The sequence below is a fragment of the Danio aesculapii genome, chromosome 4, assembly GCF_903798145.1.
Source record: "Danio aesculapii chromosome 4, fDanAes4.1, whole genome shotgun sequence".
NCBI lineage: Eukaryota > Metazoa > Chordata > Actinopteri > Cypriniformes > Danionidae > Danio > Danio aesculapii.
The window spans coordinates 13,072,940-13,091,131 of record NC_079438.1 but is presented as its reverse complement, the minus strand read 5'-3'; the positions used below and the strand labels follow the sequence as shown (position 1 = coordinate 13,091,131).

Here is an 18,192-nt window from a genome sequence, read left to right as displayed (position 1 = left end):
TAATGTTGAATATAATGCAAGAGGGAATCTGATAATGACAAATGTCTGATTTTACCAGTAGAAAAAAATGGTCTAATCATGTTGTCAATGACAGATTGCAAGCATATGTCTCAAACATAATAATTCAACTTCAGAATTATGAATAGCTGTATTCTGATGTGATCACTTTACTGTGCATTAATGATCAGGGCCAATTTAATATCTGTTCAAGTCTATACAAAATTTAGCATTTTAACCAACAGTAGACCTACACATAATACTATTGTAGTTTTACCATATGTTTGAGAAATAACAATAATAATAGCCCACTCATATTAACCTTTATTTTACATCTACAGAATTGTGAGAAAATCGCGATCTTTACTTTAAGCAAAAAAATCGCGATCCTGATTTTAGCCAGAATTGTGCAGCTCTACAACACACTGTTTCAGACGTGTTGTTTTGGTGATAAAAATCGTTCCTAATATATTTATGTATATGACTTTAATAGCAGGAAAAAAAAAATACTATGGAAGTCAATGAATACAGCATTCTTACAAAAATCTTCTTTTGTGTTCAACATAAAAAAGAGAATCAAGCATATTTATTAAGCTATCATGCTTATGTTTATAAGCTGTCATGGCAACCATATACAATGCGCACTATGTGGAATGTGCACCACTAAGAGTAGGAAAAATGTCAGCATAAGATAATTTCTATGGAAGATTATCAGACTTTGGTGTTTGTGAGGAGATTTCTATCTAAGTGCAAACATTACATGAATATATTAAACAGTGGATTGGAGATGCTTTTAAGCATTCTAAACTTTCGATGTGTTATTTTCTGCATCATAAAGTTCCATATTATGCCTATAAGGGCAGAGGCATGGCTAAAATTAATAATGAGCCACATACAGTAGCTTATCTTGTCATTGCTGGGGTTGGCAGGCATTTTGCTGATGAACTTTCTAAACTCCTCCTAAACTTTTTCTTTTTCCATTGCATTTCTTTATATATTTATTTTTTACTCAGTAATGGATATGATTTAAAATGTAGCGAAGTACAATACTTAAGGCAAATCATAAGTAAAAGTAAAATTACAGATTTTAAACACTACTCTAAAAAGTACAAATTCTCAATAAAACTACTTAAGTACAGTAATGTGAGTAAATGTCATTCATTACTTTCCACCTCTGACAGTCAGTAAACACACACAGTTAGCACAGCTAGAAAACAGAGAAAAAGAAGACCACTGATAAGGAGTAGAGCGATAATTGGCTGCTTCCAGGTTCCTAGAGACAATGTTCCCTTTAGCTTTTGTCAAGCATGAGGTGAAAGAATGCTTCTAGGCTGGAAGTTGGAAATGGGGATCTCTAAACACCAGGGGCCTCATGAATCAACACTGCATACGCACAAAAACTTTGCATTCGCCAAGTTTCACGCTCGCGTTTGGATTTACTAATGATGAAATTAATGTGAGAATGTGCATTGGTCCACGCAACTTCATGTCTGGCGTATGTGTATTTCTTGTGTGTGTTTGTTATTTTCCATTGGCGACTCCTAGAGGCAATTATGTTACATTGCACACTACAAAGTATCGCAACACGTGAAAAACATTGCTATGAATTTATAATTGATAAAATGGGTTATTTGACACAATATATATGTATATATATATATATATATATATATATATATATATATATATATATATATATATTTTTTTTTTTTTTTTTTTTTACCAATTATGTGGTTTAGAACATATAAAAGCATTTGCAAATGTATACAAAACTCTTAGACTATGAAAATGGCAGTGTTGGCTTTATTAGAGGACATTGTCAATGGTCGAGTACGAAGGGAACGCATTTTTTAGGGATCACAGTGATTTTCTGGCCCACAATGATGACTGGCTTATTAGCCGCTTCAGATTTTAAACTGTCCTCTTGGAGCTCTGTGCTGAGTTGGTTCCAAATTTGGAAAGAGAGACAGCGAGGAGGCTCCAAGGTGGCAGGGTGCGCAATGGGTGGCTTCTTGGTGAGTGATGAATTTAAAGATATTATTCAAGCTAAGTTTATTTATTTATTTTATTTTTATTTTTTTGCCTAATTTTTAACTGCAAATTAGGGTGTTAACCCCCTCAACAACCCACAAACTGACCAGAGCGCAGATACAATGATGCCCATTCTCACCACCGGTCAGTTGTAGAGTGGGCGATTGGGCAGCTGAAATGCCGGTGGCGCTGCCTTGATAAGAGCGGAGGGGTGCTGCTATACCGCACTAACAAAGTGTTCCTCTAATACATCTGTGTCTCCCACAGACACGGATACTACTCCAGACAGTAAAGAGTCACCCACAATTGAGGCAACTCTGTCCTCAAAGGGTGTTAGTTCAGCATTCCCTGTTCCCCCGCCTGTTCAGTCCACACTTTGACGGTTCGCCGCTGTTCTCCTCTTAACCTGCACCTTTACATTGGACCATTTCTTTTTTCATTCGTTCACAGTGCGATGTTCAGACCCCTCTGCATTAACTGCATCAGCTAAACTCTTCTATTTTTTTCTTTTGTTATTAATTCCGGTGGACAAACTTGCAAATAACATTTTTTTTCTCCGGTCTACCTCCGATAGGAGCACCTCCAATTCACATTCTGTGAAGTTTCTCATCTTGCTTGCTTTTGCCATTGCTTTTTCGTTTGGTTTTGGCAAAGTAGAGTCATTACCATATTTATACGGAGGAGGAGGCAGGGATGGGTTTTGCGCCCGTGCACGTGCGCTCAATTTCACGTTAATTCAGATGTACAAAGAGAATATGCGTGGGATTCCACGTACGCAGTGTTTCATACATCTGAATTTTTTACTGCGTACGCACATTTACATTTTTGGCAGTACGCAATGTTTTAATCTAAAGGAATTACCAACCTACGTCACACGAGTTCCTGGTTGCAAAAAGAGACCGGTGGCAATAGCAAACATGTCGTGTTGTGCGGTAGGATGCCAAATTCTCATGTGATATCAGGTAAACTCACGCTATGCTGAATCATACACCTTACTCGTTTTTGATTGCAGCAATGATTTGAGCAAAAACAGTTACATATGGTTAATTAAACTGCGGACACTGAATGCTAAGACTGAAACGTGAACGTGTAAGTTATTAAGGTAAAGTTGGTTTTATATTCACACATTCATTCAGTGACAACTTGAGACACACTCCCTATATCATTTACCACGGCACTTTGAATATTCGGTCTGAAATAACCTGCAAGTGTGACTTGAAAACAACATTAACACTGTTTATTTGACTGTGAACAATGTTGTACTTTGATAGTCATTGGCTGCTTATATGATTTCGTGAATTTGCAAATAATACTTTTATGAAATTATATTATTAAGGAGAAAGTCTGAATGTGCGAATATAAAACTAACTTTACCTCTATGTGTAAGTTCACATAACCTGCCTTACAGGTAAAATTCGCTGTCAGCATGCAGTTGTTTTGCGTGTTGATGATTATTACCCAGGCCTTGTATTAATTTAACTCGGTTTTTTTTAGCACTACAAAGTTTTGAATCTGGTAATCATGGAACATTATTTCTTCCACATGACCACACAGAACAACATTGTTGGCATCCAAAGGCTTGTAGGCCTTTAACTTTTTTCTTGTTAAAACACTTGGAGCTTCAGTGAGATATTGGTGAGTGTATATTTCGTGCTGGATGCTTGGCTATTTTGTCTTATGCTATATCCATTGGGAGGGGGCTATCGCAAATAGACCTGTCAGATGAACGCCGCTCACTTTAACATTAATTTTGCTGAATAACTGTGCTTATCATTGGGTGATGAGCTGTTATAATATGCTGAAAGCATTATGTAAATAATATAGATTATATGTAATCAATATAACTTATTTCTAAGACAACAACAAACTGTACTCCATCGGATGTCATTCCCTCATCCTGAATGTTTACAAACATGGTAATTCGTCTATTGATTCAATGCAAGTCTTAGTACATGAGGCCCCAGGACTGGGATTTTTATTAAATTTCCTCTGATACAAAAGAAAGTACAGTAACATTGACAGTATTGGTTTCTTACTCATAAGGATTGACACCATACACCAAGTGGTCCACTTTTGTTTGCGAATCTAAAATCAAATTTGAAAACGCCCTTCTTCTGGTTGACCCATTTCGTCCTTGACTTGGTAGCGTCCTATGGTTCTCTGCTTTCATGATTGACACAGGTACAATCCCAAAATGGCAGCAGTAGTTAACTGGAAGAGAAGAAAGAATAGAAGTGGGGCAATTTTTCAAATTACAAGATTAACTAAGTGGTTTCACTGTTGAGTCAATACATCAAAGGGGTTGGTTTATTGTGTTATCAAGATAACTAATTACCCTAAGTAGAGAGGAAAATCCTGATTTTCCTTCGGGGTTTGGCTAATCTGAGGCTACTGCTCTAGTATGGTAGGTTTAATGATGACTTGAGTTCAGTTACAGCCACTCACAGGTTACACTGTCAAATTGCATCAACCAATCTCCAGGGGGAGCACTGTCCTGCGAGGTAATTGAATACCTGAAGAATTTTAAAAAAATAAAAACTTGATTGCGAATTAATTAAATAAAAAACTAATTTAAATTAGTAAGGACATTAAGTGATTTCGAAATTTGACGTAATAAACTTGATTAAGAGCTGCTATAATTAAATTAATGTGTTGTGAGGTTTCACAAACTAATTTTGAGAGCAGCATGTGATATGATTGATCGCGGCTGGTCTCTCATCTGTAATCATTAGTAAGCCAACTGGATCATTCCAAACTCACTATAAATAGAGCCCAGGGCTCAGTTATCCCCGAGGTTAGGATTCTCTTCACGGACAGCATGCCAAACCTGCTATTATTATCAAGCAATATCTAAGTGTGAACTCTTGAAAACAAAATTTAAAGGAGTTTGAGATTTACAACTGTTAAAAACATTCATCAAGATTCATTTTGTAAGAAATTATCAATGTAACCACTAGATGGCAGCAAAAGACCACTTATTATTATTATTATGTGTGTACATTAAAAAAAGCTTAGTAGTAAACATTTAGTTTTAGTTAGGTTAAATTTCTACATGTGGCACAAATGTGTATAAATAAGCATGACTATTATTGATATAATAGTTTACCCATAATTTTTTTGCCTGTGTGTCAACATTATGTCCATTGTGGATATGTTTTAATGTTAGCCATAAATTCTGGCTTGTTGTGAATTTCTAAGATGAGACAAACCCAGAGAGCTTTTGGGTATCTTTATAGCAGAATCCTTTAATAAGAACTCGGTGTAGCTGTGGCGTTCATAGAAAGATCTCTACTTGTTCAGCAGGCTCTGTTTAAATACATTTGTACAGAGATTGATACATATGGGTGGAGACAGTCTAGACAAAGCATGCGAATGAAGTGTTGTTGTCAGCAGGGTAAACTGCATTTTCCCCAGCCTTGATCTCATCAGCATATAAGTACCCATTCATGAGACGTTTTAGCATGAAACAAAGAGAGCAAATGATGTACTGGAGTCAGAACCTGTCCTGCCACTTGTCCAGCTTGAAAAATTTATTTTGTTATTTTTATAAATGTTATTATATATTAATGTTACATATTTCTCCTTCAAAATGTATTTTACAATGTAATTTTATATATATATATATATATATATATATATATACATACATACATACATACATACATACATACATACATACATACATACATACATACATACATACATACATACACACACACATATATATACACAGTTGAAGTCAGAATTATTAGCCCCCCTGTTCATTTTTTCCCCAATTTCTATTTAACAGAGAGATTTTTTTTTTCAACTCATCTCTAATAACTGATTTATTTTATCTTTGCCATGATGATAGTATTTGACTATATATTTTTCAAGACACTTCTATACAGCTTAAAGTGACTTTAAAAGGCTTAACTAGGTTAATTAGGTTAACTAGGCAGGTTAGGGTAATTAGGCAAGTTATTGTGTAACGATGGTTTGTTCTGTAGACAGTCGAAAAAAAAAAACTAGCTTAAAGGGGCTAATAATTTTGTCCTGAAAATGGTTCTTAAAAACTGCTTTTATTCTTGCCAAAATAAAACAAATAAGACTTTCTCCACAAGAAAAAACATTATCAGACATACTGTGAACATTTCCTTGCTGTTAAACATTGTTTGGGAAATAAATAAGAAAAGAAAAAAAAAACTCCCATAATGCCGCTTGTGGCTTTAATGATGCATGTTGTGTTTGTAGTTTCTTTGGATACACTGAAAAGTGAAGTATTTGGTATTTTATTTCAAAATACATTTCAATGTATATTTGGCCAAGGTATTCAGTGGGCCTAAAAAAGGCCAGCCGCTGGCCTCAAGGAAACCCCGCTTTGGCCTGATCAGGCCCTAGAATTGACTTTGGAAATGTGACTGGCCTTGGCTCACACTGGCATGTTCACTTTAGGCGCAACAATGGAAAAGCAGCTTATGATAGAGAATAAAATGGAGTGTATTAGAATCATTGTTCATCGTGGGTGCAACAAACAAGTGTTGTGTATTTTAGTTTACTTTTGTGAATGTGATAATCTTAGCTTTTGTTATTTGAGTCAAAAAATGTATGCAGCAAAATGTTCTTTTAACAGCACCGATATGTATAAACTTTTTTGTAAAATTCTTCTTCTGAAATTTTTCTTCTGCAATTTAGATTTGTAAAATCTGCTTTATTTTTTACTGAATCTCATGCAGTACATATCAATTGGTGTTTTTCCATAAGATACAGCTTTGTGAATGTTTTATCTCATCTGTATCATCTTTAATGTGCTTTTAATAATTTTAAATTATTCAAATCAGCATTCACAGATGCTAATTTAAACTCAAAAACATTGCATGATAGTGTTGCATTTGTTGGGTGATTGTTTTCTTTTTACGAACAATTCCTTATTCATAATGTTTTAATCAAAGACATGTCATTTAATTAATTTTGATGTGCTAAAATATTGGTTAAATTTTAGAAAACTAAAGCTAAAGTACATATTAAAGCCGTAAAACAGAATAGTGTTTATATATGATATATAATTCAGTTCAATTCACCTTTATTTGTATAGCGCTTTTACAATGTAGATTGTGTCAAAGCAACTTCACATTAAAGGTCTTAGTAAATTGGAACAGTGTAGTTCAGTTTTTAGTGTTTAAGTTCAGCTCAGTTTAGCTCCAAACACTGAAGAGCAAATCCAATGATGCGCAGCTCTACAGATCCCGAACCATGCAAGCCAGTGGCGACAGCGGAGAGGGAAAAAAACTTCACTAATTGGCGAAAGTGAGGAAAAAATCCTTGAGAGAAACCAGAGTCAGTTGGGCACGACCATTTTAAATTCTCCGCTGGCCAAACATCTTGTGCAGAGCTGTAGTCTCAGTGGCGGAGGCTGGAAGCTGGCCTCAGCGAAGACTCGTCTGTCCCTGGAGCATCACAGGAATCAGTCTCATGTTATCCACTCCTCCATGACCACCACAGTAGCTGCTCAGGATACGGCCTGGTCCAGGATATGGAAACCTTGGGATCATCTCGTCGTTGGTCTTGGATCGAATCAGTCACTCTGCATAGTCTGAGGGCCTCGGGAAGAGTATCCCCAGGTGGAAATGGAGAATAAAGAGAATAATTAGCGTAGCTGCTGTTCATAGTGTATATAAACAAGGTGCAGAAACCCGTGTGGAAGCCCGCTAAGTGGTGCACTGAGTGTATGCTTTACTAAACAGATTGGTCTTTAATCTAGTTTTGAATCGGGAGAGTGTGTCTGAGCCTCGGACGTTATCAGGAAGGCTATTCCAGAGTTTAGGAGCTATAAATGAGAAGGCTCGACCTCCTATTCTCGACTTTGCTATTCTAGGTACTACCAGAAGCCCTGAGTTTTGAGATCTTAAAGAGCGGGTTGGATTGTAGCGAGACAGAAGATTGGTTAGATAAACAGGAGCTAGATTATTTAAAGCTTTATATGTAAGAAGCAATATTTTAAATTCAATACGAAACTTAACAGGCAGCCAGTGTAAGGAGGATAAAATTGGGGTGATGTGATCAAATTTTCTAGACCTGGTAAGAACTCTGGCAGCTGCATTTTGTACTAATTGAAGTTTGTTAATAGAGGATGCTGGGCAGCCAGCAAACAGTGCATTACAGTAGTCCAGCCTAGAAGTCATAAAAGCATGGACTAGCTTTACTGCATCTGAGATGGATAGCATACTTCGTAACTTAGCAATATTTCTTAGATGAAAGAAGGCAGTTTTTGTGACATGGGATATATGATTTTTAAAAGTTAAATTGCTGTCTAATATGACACCCAGATCTTTTATAGTAGAGCTAACGCTAACTTTGTATCCCTGTAATTGTAGGTCAAGTTGTGAGATCAGTTGTGTACAGGATTTAGGCCCAATAAGTAATAATTCTGTTTTGTCTGAGTTTAAGAGAAGATAATTGTTGGTCATCCAGTCTTTAACATCTTTAATACACTCAGTTAGCTTGGACAGTTTAGACATCTTGTCAGGTTTAGTTGAAATATATAATTGAGTATCATCTGCATAGCAGTGAAAGCTGATCCCATGTCTTCTAATAATGTCTCCCAGGGGTAGCATGTATATTGTAAACAGCAAAGGGCCTAAAACCGATCCTTGAGGCACCCCGTACTTTACTGGGCTGACTTGTGAAGGCTGTCCATTAATATTCACAAACTGGTAACGGTCAGCTAAGTATGACTTAAACCATTGTAGAGCCTGTCCCTGGACACCTGTAGACTTTAAGTGATTTATGAGGATACCGTGGTCAATGGTGTCAAATGCGGCACTAAGATCGAGTAAAACTAATAGCGAGATGCACCCTTGGTCAGCAGCTAAGAGTAAATTGTTGGTTATTTTCACTAATGCAGTTTCTGTACTGTGATGAGCTCTGAAACCTGACTGAAACACTTCAAAAACATTGTTCGTCTGCAGAAAGGAGCATAATTGAGCAGAAACAACTTTTTCTAGCATTTTAGACATAAATGGAAGATTTGAAATAGGCCTATAATTAGCTAAGTTGCTGAGGTCCAGTTGTGGTTTCTTAATAATAGGTTTAATAACAGCTAACTTGTAAGGATTTGGAACATGGCCTAAAGATAAAAAGAGAGTTGATAACGTTAAGAAGAGGTTCTCCTATAACAGGTAGCAATTCTTTCAGTAACTTTGTTGGAATTGGATCCAACATACACGTAGCTGGTTTAGAACTATTTATAATTTTATCTAGCTCTTCCTGTTCTATGATTTTGAAGCACTGTAGGTTATTTAGATTCAGAGGCGTGTTTACTGGATCTGAAGTATAAGGCGGTGCAGAAAGTTTAATATCTCTTATTTTCTGTCTAAAGCATTCTATTTTATCACTGAAAAAAATCATGAAGTCATCACTACTAATTTGTGGTGGAACATTTTGTTTCAAAGATGGCCTATTATTTGTTAATTTAGCAATGGTGTTAAATAAGAATCTAGGATTGTTATGATTATTTTCTATCAGTTTGCGGAGGTGCTCAGCCGTGGCAGATTTTAAAGCCCTCCTATAGCTGGACATACTGTCTTTGTACGCAATTCTAAAAACTTCGAAATGAGTTTTTTTCCATTTACGTTCCAGGGCATGGGTTGCTGTTTTGAGAGCGCGGGTATGACTATTATACCATGGTGTAGTTTTATTCTCTCTAGCCTTTTTTAGTTTGATGGGTGCCACAGTATTTAGAGTGCTAGTAAAGATGGCATCCATACTGCTGGTTACTACATCAAGGTCATTTGCGTTTTCGTGTGCAATTCGAAGTAGAGAAAGATCAGGTAAGTTATTTATAAATTCATCTTTAGTGGATGGAACAATAGTTCTACTAGGGCGATATATTGGAGCGGATCTGCTAGTTTCAGGTAAACACAGCTTATATAGTAGGAGGTAGTGGTCTGTAATATCATCCCTTTGTGGTATAATGTCTACATCAATGACCTCAATTCCGATGGGTTGGACCAATAACATTTTGCTTTATCGCTAGTGAATGTAGTAAATCCATAAACGCGAGCCCTAATGTGTCGTTCGCGTCATCTATGTGGATGTTAAAGTCTCCTACAATTACTATTTTATCAGTTTTAACTAGTAACTCAGAGATAAAATCAGAAAACTCTTTTAGAAAATTGACATGGGGTCCTGGGGGTCTATATATGGTGATTAGAGCGAGAGATAACATAGGTTTTTGCATAGTGTCCGGAAGCATAACATTAATCGTTAATACTTTAAAGGAGCTAAACATAAGTCTGTTTCTCTGATTAACATTAAGAATATCACTAAAGATTGATGCAACTCCACCACCAAGACCAGTTTGACGAGCCTCATGTTTATATAGGAATCCTGGAGGAGTTGCTTCATTTAAACTAATACAGTCATTTTGTTTCAGCCAGGTTTCAGTGAGACAGAGTGCATTAAGATTGTTATCTGTTATTATTTCATTTATGATAAGTGCTTTAGGTGCTAGTGACCTGATGTTTAGGAGACCGAGCTTCATGAAATTTGTATTTTCACTTTTTAGTGCTTTTTCTGGTTTAATTCTTAATAGATTATTTCTGGAGCAGACAGTACATTTATTTCTTGATCTAATAATACGAGGAATAGACACAGTCTGTATGGGGTTAGCCAGGTATGCATTACTGTTATTTGTGTGGGACGAATAGGAGTCTGTATGGCTAAATTGTGAATTTTTACTTACTAGTCAGATAGAGCGAAGTATTCTGGAGATGTTGTCTGACAGGAGTTCAGCTCCAGCTCGACTGGGGTGCAGCCCGTCAGCGCGGAAAAGCCTAGGACGCTCCCAGAAAAGATTCCAGTTATTAGCAAAGAGCAATTTCTGTTCTTTACTCCATGTTAATAGCCATTCATTCAGAGCAAAAAGGATAGTAGGTATCTGTGCAGAAATATTCTTAACTCGGGCACCAGGGAAGCAGAAAGTGCGTACTTTGTTACCTTTGGAGGAAGCGGAGCGGACGTGGCGCACGATTGAGTCGCCAATCATGGCCACATCGCGACCCGTCTCGCGGAGAGGGGCGAAGCGGTTCTCCTTGGGGATCTCGAACACCGGAGGAGGAGACGTTCTGCCCCGGGACCTGGTAAGCACCTTACGCGGCTGCATCCAGGGGCCGTGGTAGCCGGGTGTCGGTGTGAACGACGCCTGAGTGAACCGCGTCCTCGGTGCGCTGGGCCTGGACAGAGAAGCACACGGGGTTGAGGAGGCAGGAGGATTGTCGTTGTATCGAACACATACCTCAGACGAGCGAGTACAGGTTAAGAGCAGAGCCCTGATGCCCTCTCGCTTCGTCTCCAGTGAGCGAATCTGGGACTCCACTGCTTCCAGCTCCAGCGCCTCCATCGATGCTTCTCCAGCAGTGCTAGCAGGCTAAAGCAGGTGCTAGCAGGCTAAAGCTACAAACACCAGGTGGATGCTTGGGAGACAGAACGTTTAAAAGTAGATTTGTTTGTATAAGTGTGTTAAAGGATTGTTCACCCCAAGTAGGAGAGAGAAATATTTAGTGAATGAGAAGGTATTTTGTGATAATGTAAATTGCGAAACTAAACTCCAAACAAACGCAGCGAAGCTACCGTCCGATGACAGCGACAGTCTCAATTCTAAATGTTTATTGAGTTGCATCTCTACAAGTGCACTTTCAGCTTGTTTTTTTCTCACTCGGAACTATTTTACACGTATAAAAGAACACTCAAAAACCCCATGCAGAACCCCCAACACACATCAACACCCCCCCCCCCCCTTATCACAGCAAATACACCACACAGGTCAACCTTTAAACTTTTCTTTTTCCCACCAAATTCTTTAGTCTTTCCCGTTCTCTTTTCAGTAATATTTCGGTGTGGCTTTCTTTAACGTACTGCTTAATTTTTTGTTTCAGGTAGTCATCTGACACACAGTCCTCTGTCCATACAGCCCGTCTAACTCCTTCCGACTTCATCAGCGATGCGTCACTCTCCAGGTTACTGAGGTCTGTAATGATTAGGTCATTCAACATGAATTGAAAAAACGCTTGCTGTCTCGGTGTCATTCTGCCATCAGGATCCGCTTTCTCGGGCCAAAACGGTTTTAAAAGGCTGTCAAGCTCTTCTTCATCTCGCTTTCTTTTCAGCTCGTTGTCGTCCATTGAAGTTGCAGGCATCTCTTGGACTTCAGGCTCACTGTTCTTTTCCAGCCTGTCCCTTAGTTCCTGCAGCTGTTGGCCTTGGTCCGCAACCAGCGTTTTTAAAGAGGCCACCTCTGCCTTCAAGACAGCCATGTCTCCTTCCATTACTTTCTCTGCTGCCTCCTGCAGGACCCTGGTGTCCTGCTGTAAACTGGATATCTGGTCGATCGCGAAGGTTTCCAAGGATTTTAGTCTGGTTTCTATGGTTTCCTCGAGTGACAGGTCCAGGTCCACCTCCTCATCAGAGAACATCTTTAAGGTGTTCTGTTCGTCACGCGTTGATTGAAGCTGTAAATAAAAGAATGGGGATGGGCTTAATGAAGGTGATATACAAAGGAAAGGGGGATAAAGTAGATTTAAAAAATTATAGACCTATAACAATGCTCAATACTGATTTGAAGATTTTAGCAAAAGTTTTAGCTAACAGACTAAAGGAAGTGATGCCAAGCATAATAAAAACAAACCAAGCATATAGTATAAAAGGACGAGACATTGCTGACACAACTATGAGTATTAAAGACACAATAAGATATATAAATGATAAGAAGAAAGATGGTTTTTTAATTAATCTGGACTTCGAGAAAGCTTTTGATAGAGTGGAGCATGACTTTTTATTTGGAGTGCTAAAGAGTTTTGGTTTTGGGGAAAATTTTATAAAGTGGGTTCAGATTTTATATAGAGGAGCTATAACCAGGATAAAATGCAATGGTTTTTTAACAGACTGTTTTAAAATAACAAGATCAATCAGACAGGGCTGCCCGTTATCTGCACTTTTATATGCATTAGTTGCAGAACCACTGGGATTAGCTGTGAAGCATGAGGAACGAATAAAAGGAATAGAGGTAGAGGGGGAGTGAATAAAATATTTCAATATGCTGATGATACTACATTAATACTACAAGATCTGGCAAGTGTAAAGCAAGCAATGGAAACAGTGCACTGTTTTTGCAAGGGTTCAGGAGCTAAAATAAATGAAGATAAAACAGTATATTTGTGATTTGGAGGAACTGAGGCTTTATCTGGACATTTTACATTCAAGGAAATGGATGAAATTAAAATTTTAGGCATTGTAGTTGGGAGGGATGAAAAGAAAGCAGAAGTAACCATGTGGGAGGAAATGTTAGGAGGGATTGAAAGAAGGCTGAGGTTTTGGAAATTAATGTCTTTAACTTTGAAGGGGAGGGTTTTAAGTTTGAATGTTTAATGGTTTCTAAATTATGGAATATTTTATATGTGTCATCAATGCCACTGTGGATGGAAAAAAGGCTGAAAAAATGTTTTTTAGATTTTTTATGGGAAGGGAAGCCTCCAAGAATAGCATACGCAACGTTGATTGGAGAAGTAGGCAAAGGGGGACTAGGTTTAATAGACGTGGAGCAAAGAAAAAACAGCTTAAGAGTGAAAATGGTAAAGAAATATTTGGATGAAGATAATAAGGCAGCATGGAAAAGAACAATGGAATATTTTTTAAGTAAAAGTGGCAATTTTAATATGGGAGATAATATTTTATGGATGAGGATGAAAACATTCATGACAGAGGGTCTACCAGACTTTTATAAAGTATTGATTGGAGCATGGGGGAAATTTTTAACTTGTGTACATTTTAATATACAAGGACGCGAGAACATTTTAAATCAGCCTTTATTCTTAAACAGTGACATTCTTAATCAAGAGAAAGTGGTGTTTTTTAGGAAATGGTGGGAGGTGGGAATAACAAGAGTAAGGGATATTTTATATGAATTTAAGGAAGGATTTTTACCGGTGCAGTATATTATTGATGTGATGGATGAAGCGAAGGAGGATTTTAACAGACAAGACTTAATAAAGGAATACGACATAATTACAAATGCCATACCTGCAGAATGGTTAACAAGAATAGAAAACATGGAAGAAAATAAACCAAGTAAAGATGTGAGGGTAAGATTTGGAGAGAAATGGTGGGATTTTAAAGATTGTACAGTGAAAATGATTTATGGGTTTTTTAGAGATGGGGTTTTTAAGAAACCTGGTGCAAATCAGTACTGGATACGGCTGTTTAAAGATGTAAGTGAAGACAATATTTGGGCTAATATAAATGGCAAATTTGTACAATCAAAACTGGAGAATTTAGAATATTTGATCAGGAGTAAAGCAGTTTTTACAGATGTCATTTTAAACAAAATAGGGATGGAGGAAAGTCTCACATGTAAAGTATGTCAAGATGCAGATGAAGGATTTTTACACTTGTTTTTATATTGTAATGAGTTAAAAGATTTTAATGAGAAATGCAAAAACATGATTTTAACTTTGAAAGGAGAAAGAGACGACAATCTTGAGTGGGAAAAGGTGTTACTGTTGGGGCTGAACAAAGAATGTGATAATAAAAAGCTCATAAATTTACTTGTGATTTTAATGAAAAGTGCAATATGGGAGAGAAGAGTTGTAGCAAAAAAGGAAAAAGTTTTATTAAATGTGTGGAATGTGTTTAAGAGGAAGGTGGAGAAATATTTTGAATGTCTATTTTATTATTTTAGGTTAGAGGAAATGCAGGAGGCTTTTTATGATGTTTTTACTCAAGAAGTCACAAAGATTTTAAATGTCTTTTTTAAAATGTGATTTTACTTTTTAAGGAACACTACTTGCAACATTTTATGTAAAAAAAAAAAAAAAAACACACATTGTTGTGAAGCTATGATGTAAAATGGACCTTTTTAATGTTTTGTCTTAAGTGTAATCTGTATAAATAAGTGAATTGTATGAATTTTGAACAGTATAATAAAAGAAAAAAAAAATGTGACCACCTGGGAGAAAGATAGCGTTTTGGTCAAATGGAAGCAGGTGGACTTGAGGGTGAAGCAGCTGGACTTGAGGGTCCTAGAAAACCCATAGTAACTGTTATTCTCTGGCCTTCAAGGGAATAGAATCCTATTTTAGCTTTTTTGTGCGGTGCTGGCAAAAAAAAAAAAAACAGGTCCCATCTAGATTTGAATTTAGATCGCTGGATGCAGAGTGCTATCCATTACATTATGAAACCTCAAGATGGTGTAGAGCTGCTGCCCGAGATGAAGATGATGAATTAAAAAACTGGCCTTGCAGGAAAGTAGCAGAAGGTCCATCCAAGGCAAGGCCAATGTGCATTGATTTCTGAGTAACTCGTCATTCGGCATGCAGGGCTCCTCACACATTTACTGGAGCATTACTAGGTAGGGCCTTCAAAAGAAAAGCACGCCATTCTAGGCAATTTGACAACTAAATGGCAGGCAGGGCAAAGAAGCCACCACAGAACAGATGTGATCTTATTTTTTCTTTTTCGACCACATCTAAAATGTTCAATTTTGATTGTGAAAAGGGGAATTAGCTTAAATGGTAGAACGGTCGCTTAGCATGCATGAGAGAGGTAGCTGGATCGATGCCCGCATTATCCACTTCTGTTTTCATGCCTTTCACACTGGCTTTTATTGCAAAGCTGGTTGCACCTGGAGGGTTTAGAGCGAATTTCCTTACGTCAGCTTTGCCGGTTCTGTATAGTACTAATCATTGCAATCCTTCAGAAGCCCTATCAAGTCACAGTTTTCTTTTATTCGATGTCGCGTCCGCAGTGGGAAATCAAAGCACTAAATATATAGCAGAGTGCTGTCGATTAGGCCATAGGAATCATCACCAGAAGCGATGTGACCACCTGGGAGAAAGATAGCGTTTTGGTCAAATGGAAGCAGGTGGACTTAAGGGTGAAGCGGCTAGGCTTTTTGGGTGACTTTCATTCAACTGACCCTGTGCCCAAAAGAGAACAACAACATTGCTTTGCCGAAACCCGGGATCGAACCAGGGACCTTTAGATCTTCAGTCTAACGCTCTCCCAACTGAGCTATTTCGGCTGCCATGACACAGCTTTCCTGCAGCAGGGATGTCTGTGAGACCAAGCTGAGCCCTTAAGTGCATCTGAGGCATAAGAGAGTAAAAATTTGGCCAGTACGGGTATCGAACCCGCGACCTTGGCGTTATTAGCACCACGCTCTAACCAACTGAGCTAACCGGCCGTTTTCTTACCAGTGTGCTGGAAAACCCAGAGTTAGTGTCATTCTTTGGCCTTCAAGGGAACAGGATTTACTGGAGCAGGACTAGGTAGGGCCTTCAAAAGAAAAGCACGCTATTCTAGGCAATTTGACGACTAAATGGCAGGCAGGGCAAAGAAGCCACCACAGAACAGATGTGATCTTATTTTTTTTTTTTTTACCACGTCTAAAATGTTTAATTTGGCTTGTGAAAAGGGGAATTAGCTCAAATGGTAGAGCGCTCGCTTAGCATGTGAGAGGTAGCGGGATCGATGCCCGCATTCTCCACTTGTGTTTTTATGCCTTTCACAGTGGCTTTTATTGCAAAGCTGGTTGCACCTGGAGGGTTTAGAGCGAATTTCCTTACGTCAGCTTTGCCGGTTCTGTGTAGTACTAATCATTGCAATCCTTCAGAAGCCCTATCAAGTCACAGTTTGGATGCAGAGTGCTATCCATTACATTATGGAACCTCAAGATGGTGTAGAGCTGCTGCCCGAGATGAAGATGATGAATTAAAAAACTGGCCTTGCAGGAAAGTAGCGGAAGGTCCATCCAAGGCAAGGCCAATGTGCATTGATTTCTGAGTAACTCGTCATTCGGCATGCAGGGCTCCTCACACATTTACTGGAGCATTACTAGGTAGGGCCTTCAAAAGAAAAGCACGCCATTCTAGGCAATTTGACGACTAAATGGCAGGCAGGGCAAAGAAGCCACCACAGAACAGATGTGATCTTATTTTTTCTTTTTCGACCACATCTAAAATGTTAAATTTTGATTGTGAAAAGGGGAATTAGCTTAAATGGTAGAACGGTCGCTTAGCATGCATGAGAGAGGTAGCTGGATCGATGCCCGCATTATCCACATCTGTTTTCATGCCTTTCACACTGGCTTTTATTGCAAAGCTGGTTGCACCTGGAGGGTTTAGAGCGAATTTCCTTACAGTAGCTTTGCCGGTTCTGTGTAGTACTAATCTTTGCAATCCTTCAGAAGCCCTATCAAGTCACAGTTTTCTTTTATTTGATGGCGCGTCCGCAGTGGGAAATCAAAGCACTAAATATATAGCAGAGTGCTGTCGATTAGGCCATAGGAATCATCACCAGAAGCGATGTGACCACCTGGGAGAAAGATAGCGTTTTGGTCAAATGGAAGCAGGTGGACTTAAGGGTGAAGCGGCTAGGCTTTTTGGGTGACTTTCATTCAACTGACCCTGTGCCCAAAAGAGAACAACAACATTGCTTTGCCGAAACCCGGGATCGAACCAGGGACCTTTAGATCTTCAGTCTAACGCTCTCCCAACTGAGCTATTTCGGCTGCCATGACACAGCTTTCCTGCAGCAGGGATGTCTGTGAGACCAAGCTGAGCCCTTAAGTGCATCTGAGGCATAAGAGAGTAAAAATTTGGCCAGTACGGGTATCGAACCCGCGACCTTGGCGTTATTAGCACCACGCTCTAACCAACTGAGCTGACCGGCCGTTTTCTTACCAGTGTGCTGGAAAACCCAGAGTTACTGTCATTCTTTAGCCTTCAAGGGAACAGGATGCTATATTAACTTTTTTTGTGCGGTGCTGGCAAAATAAAAACAGGTCCCACCGAGATTTGAACTCAGATCACTGAATTCAGAGTCCAGAGTGCTAACCATTACACCATGGAAACTTAAGACTATATAGAACTGCTGCTCGACATGAAGATGATAAATTTAAAAAATGGCCTTGCAGGAAAGTAGCAGAAGGTCCATCCAAGGCAAGGCCAATGTGCATTGATTTCTGAGTAACTCGTCATTTGGCATGCAGGGCTCCTCACACATTTACTGGAGCAGGACTAGGTAGGGCCTTCAAAAGAAAAGCACGCCATTCTAGGCAATTTGATGACTAAATGGCAGGTAGGGCAAAGAAGCCACCACAGAACAGATGTGATCTTATTTTTTCTTTTTCGA

At 38.5% G+C, this 18,192-nt stretch overlaps 5 non-coding genes across 5 annotated transcripts; all 5 read right to left on the bottom strand.

The window, feature by feature from the left end:
* Window positions 1-16,008: 16,008 nt before the first annotated feature.
* On the bottom strand, window positions 16,009-16,081 carry trnaf-gaa (transfer RNA phenylalanine (anticodon GAA)). The gene has a single exon. It is a non-coding gene; the product is annotated as a tRNA-Phe (tRNA).
* Window positions 16,082-16,169: 88 nt separating this feature from the next.
* trnai-aau (transfer RNA isoleucine (anticodon AAU)) lies at window positions 16,170-16,243 on the bottom strand. The gene has a single exon. It is a non-coding gene; the product is annotated as a tRNA-Ile (tRNA).
* A 1,253-nt stretch (window positions 16,244-17,496) lies between these two features.
* Window positions 17,497-17,569, bottom strand: trnaf-gaa (transfer RNA phenylalanine (anticodon GAA)). The gene has a single exon. It is a non-coding gene; the product is annotated as a tRNA-Phe (tRNA).
* Window positions 17,570-17,657: 88 nt separating this feature from the next.
* On the bottom strand, window positions 17,658-17,731 carry trnai-aau (transfer RNA isoleucine (anticodon AAU)). Its single transcript has one exon. It is a non-coding gene; the product is annotated as a tRNA-Ile (tRNA).
* Window positions 17,732-17,840: 109 nt separating this feature from the next.
* On the bottom strand, window positions 17,841-17,912 carry trnaq-cug (transfer RNA glutamine (anticodon CUG)). The gene has a single exon. It is a non-coding gene; the product is annotated as a tRNA-Gln (tRNA).
* Between the last annotated feature and the right edge of the window lie 280 nt (window positions 17,913-18,192).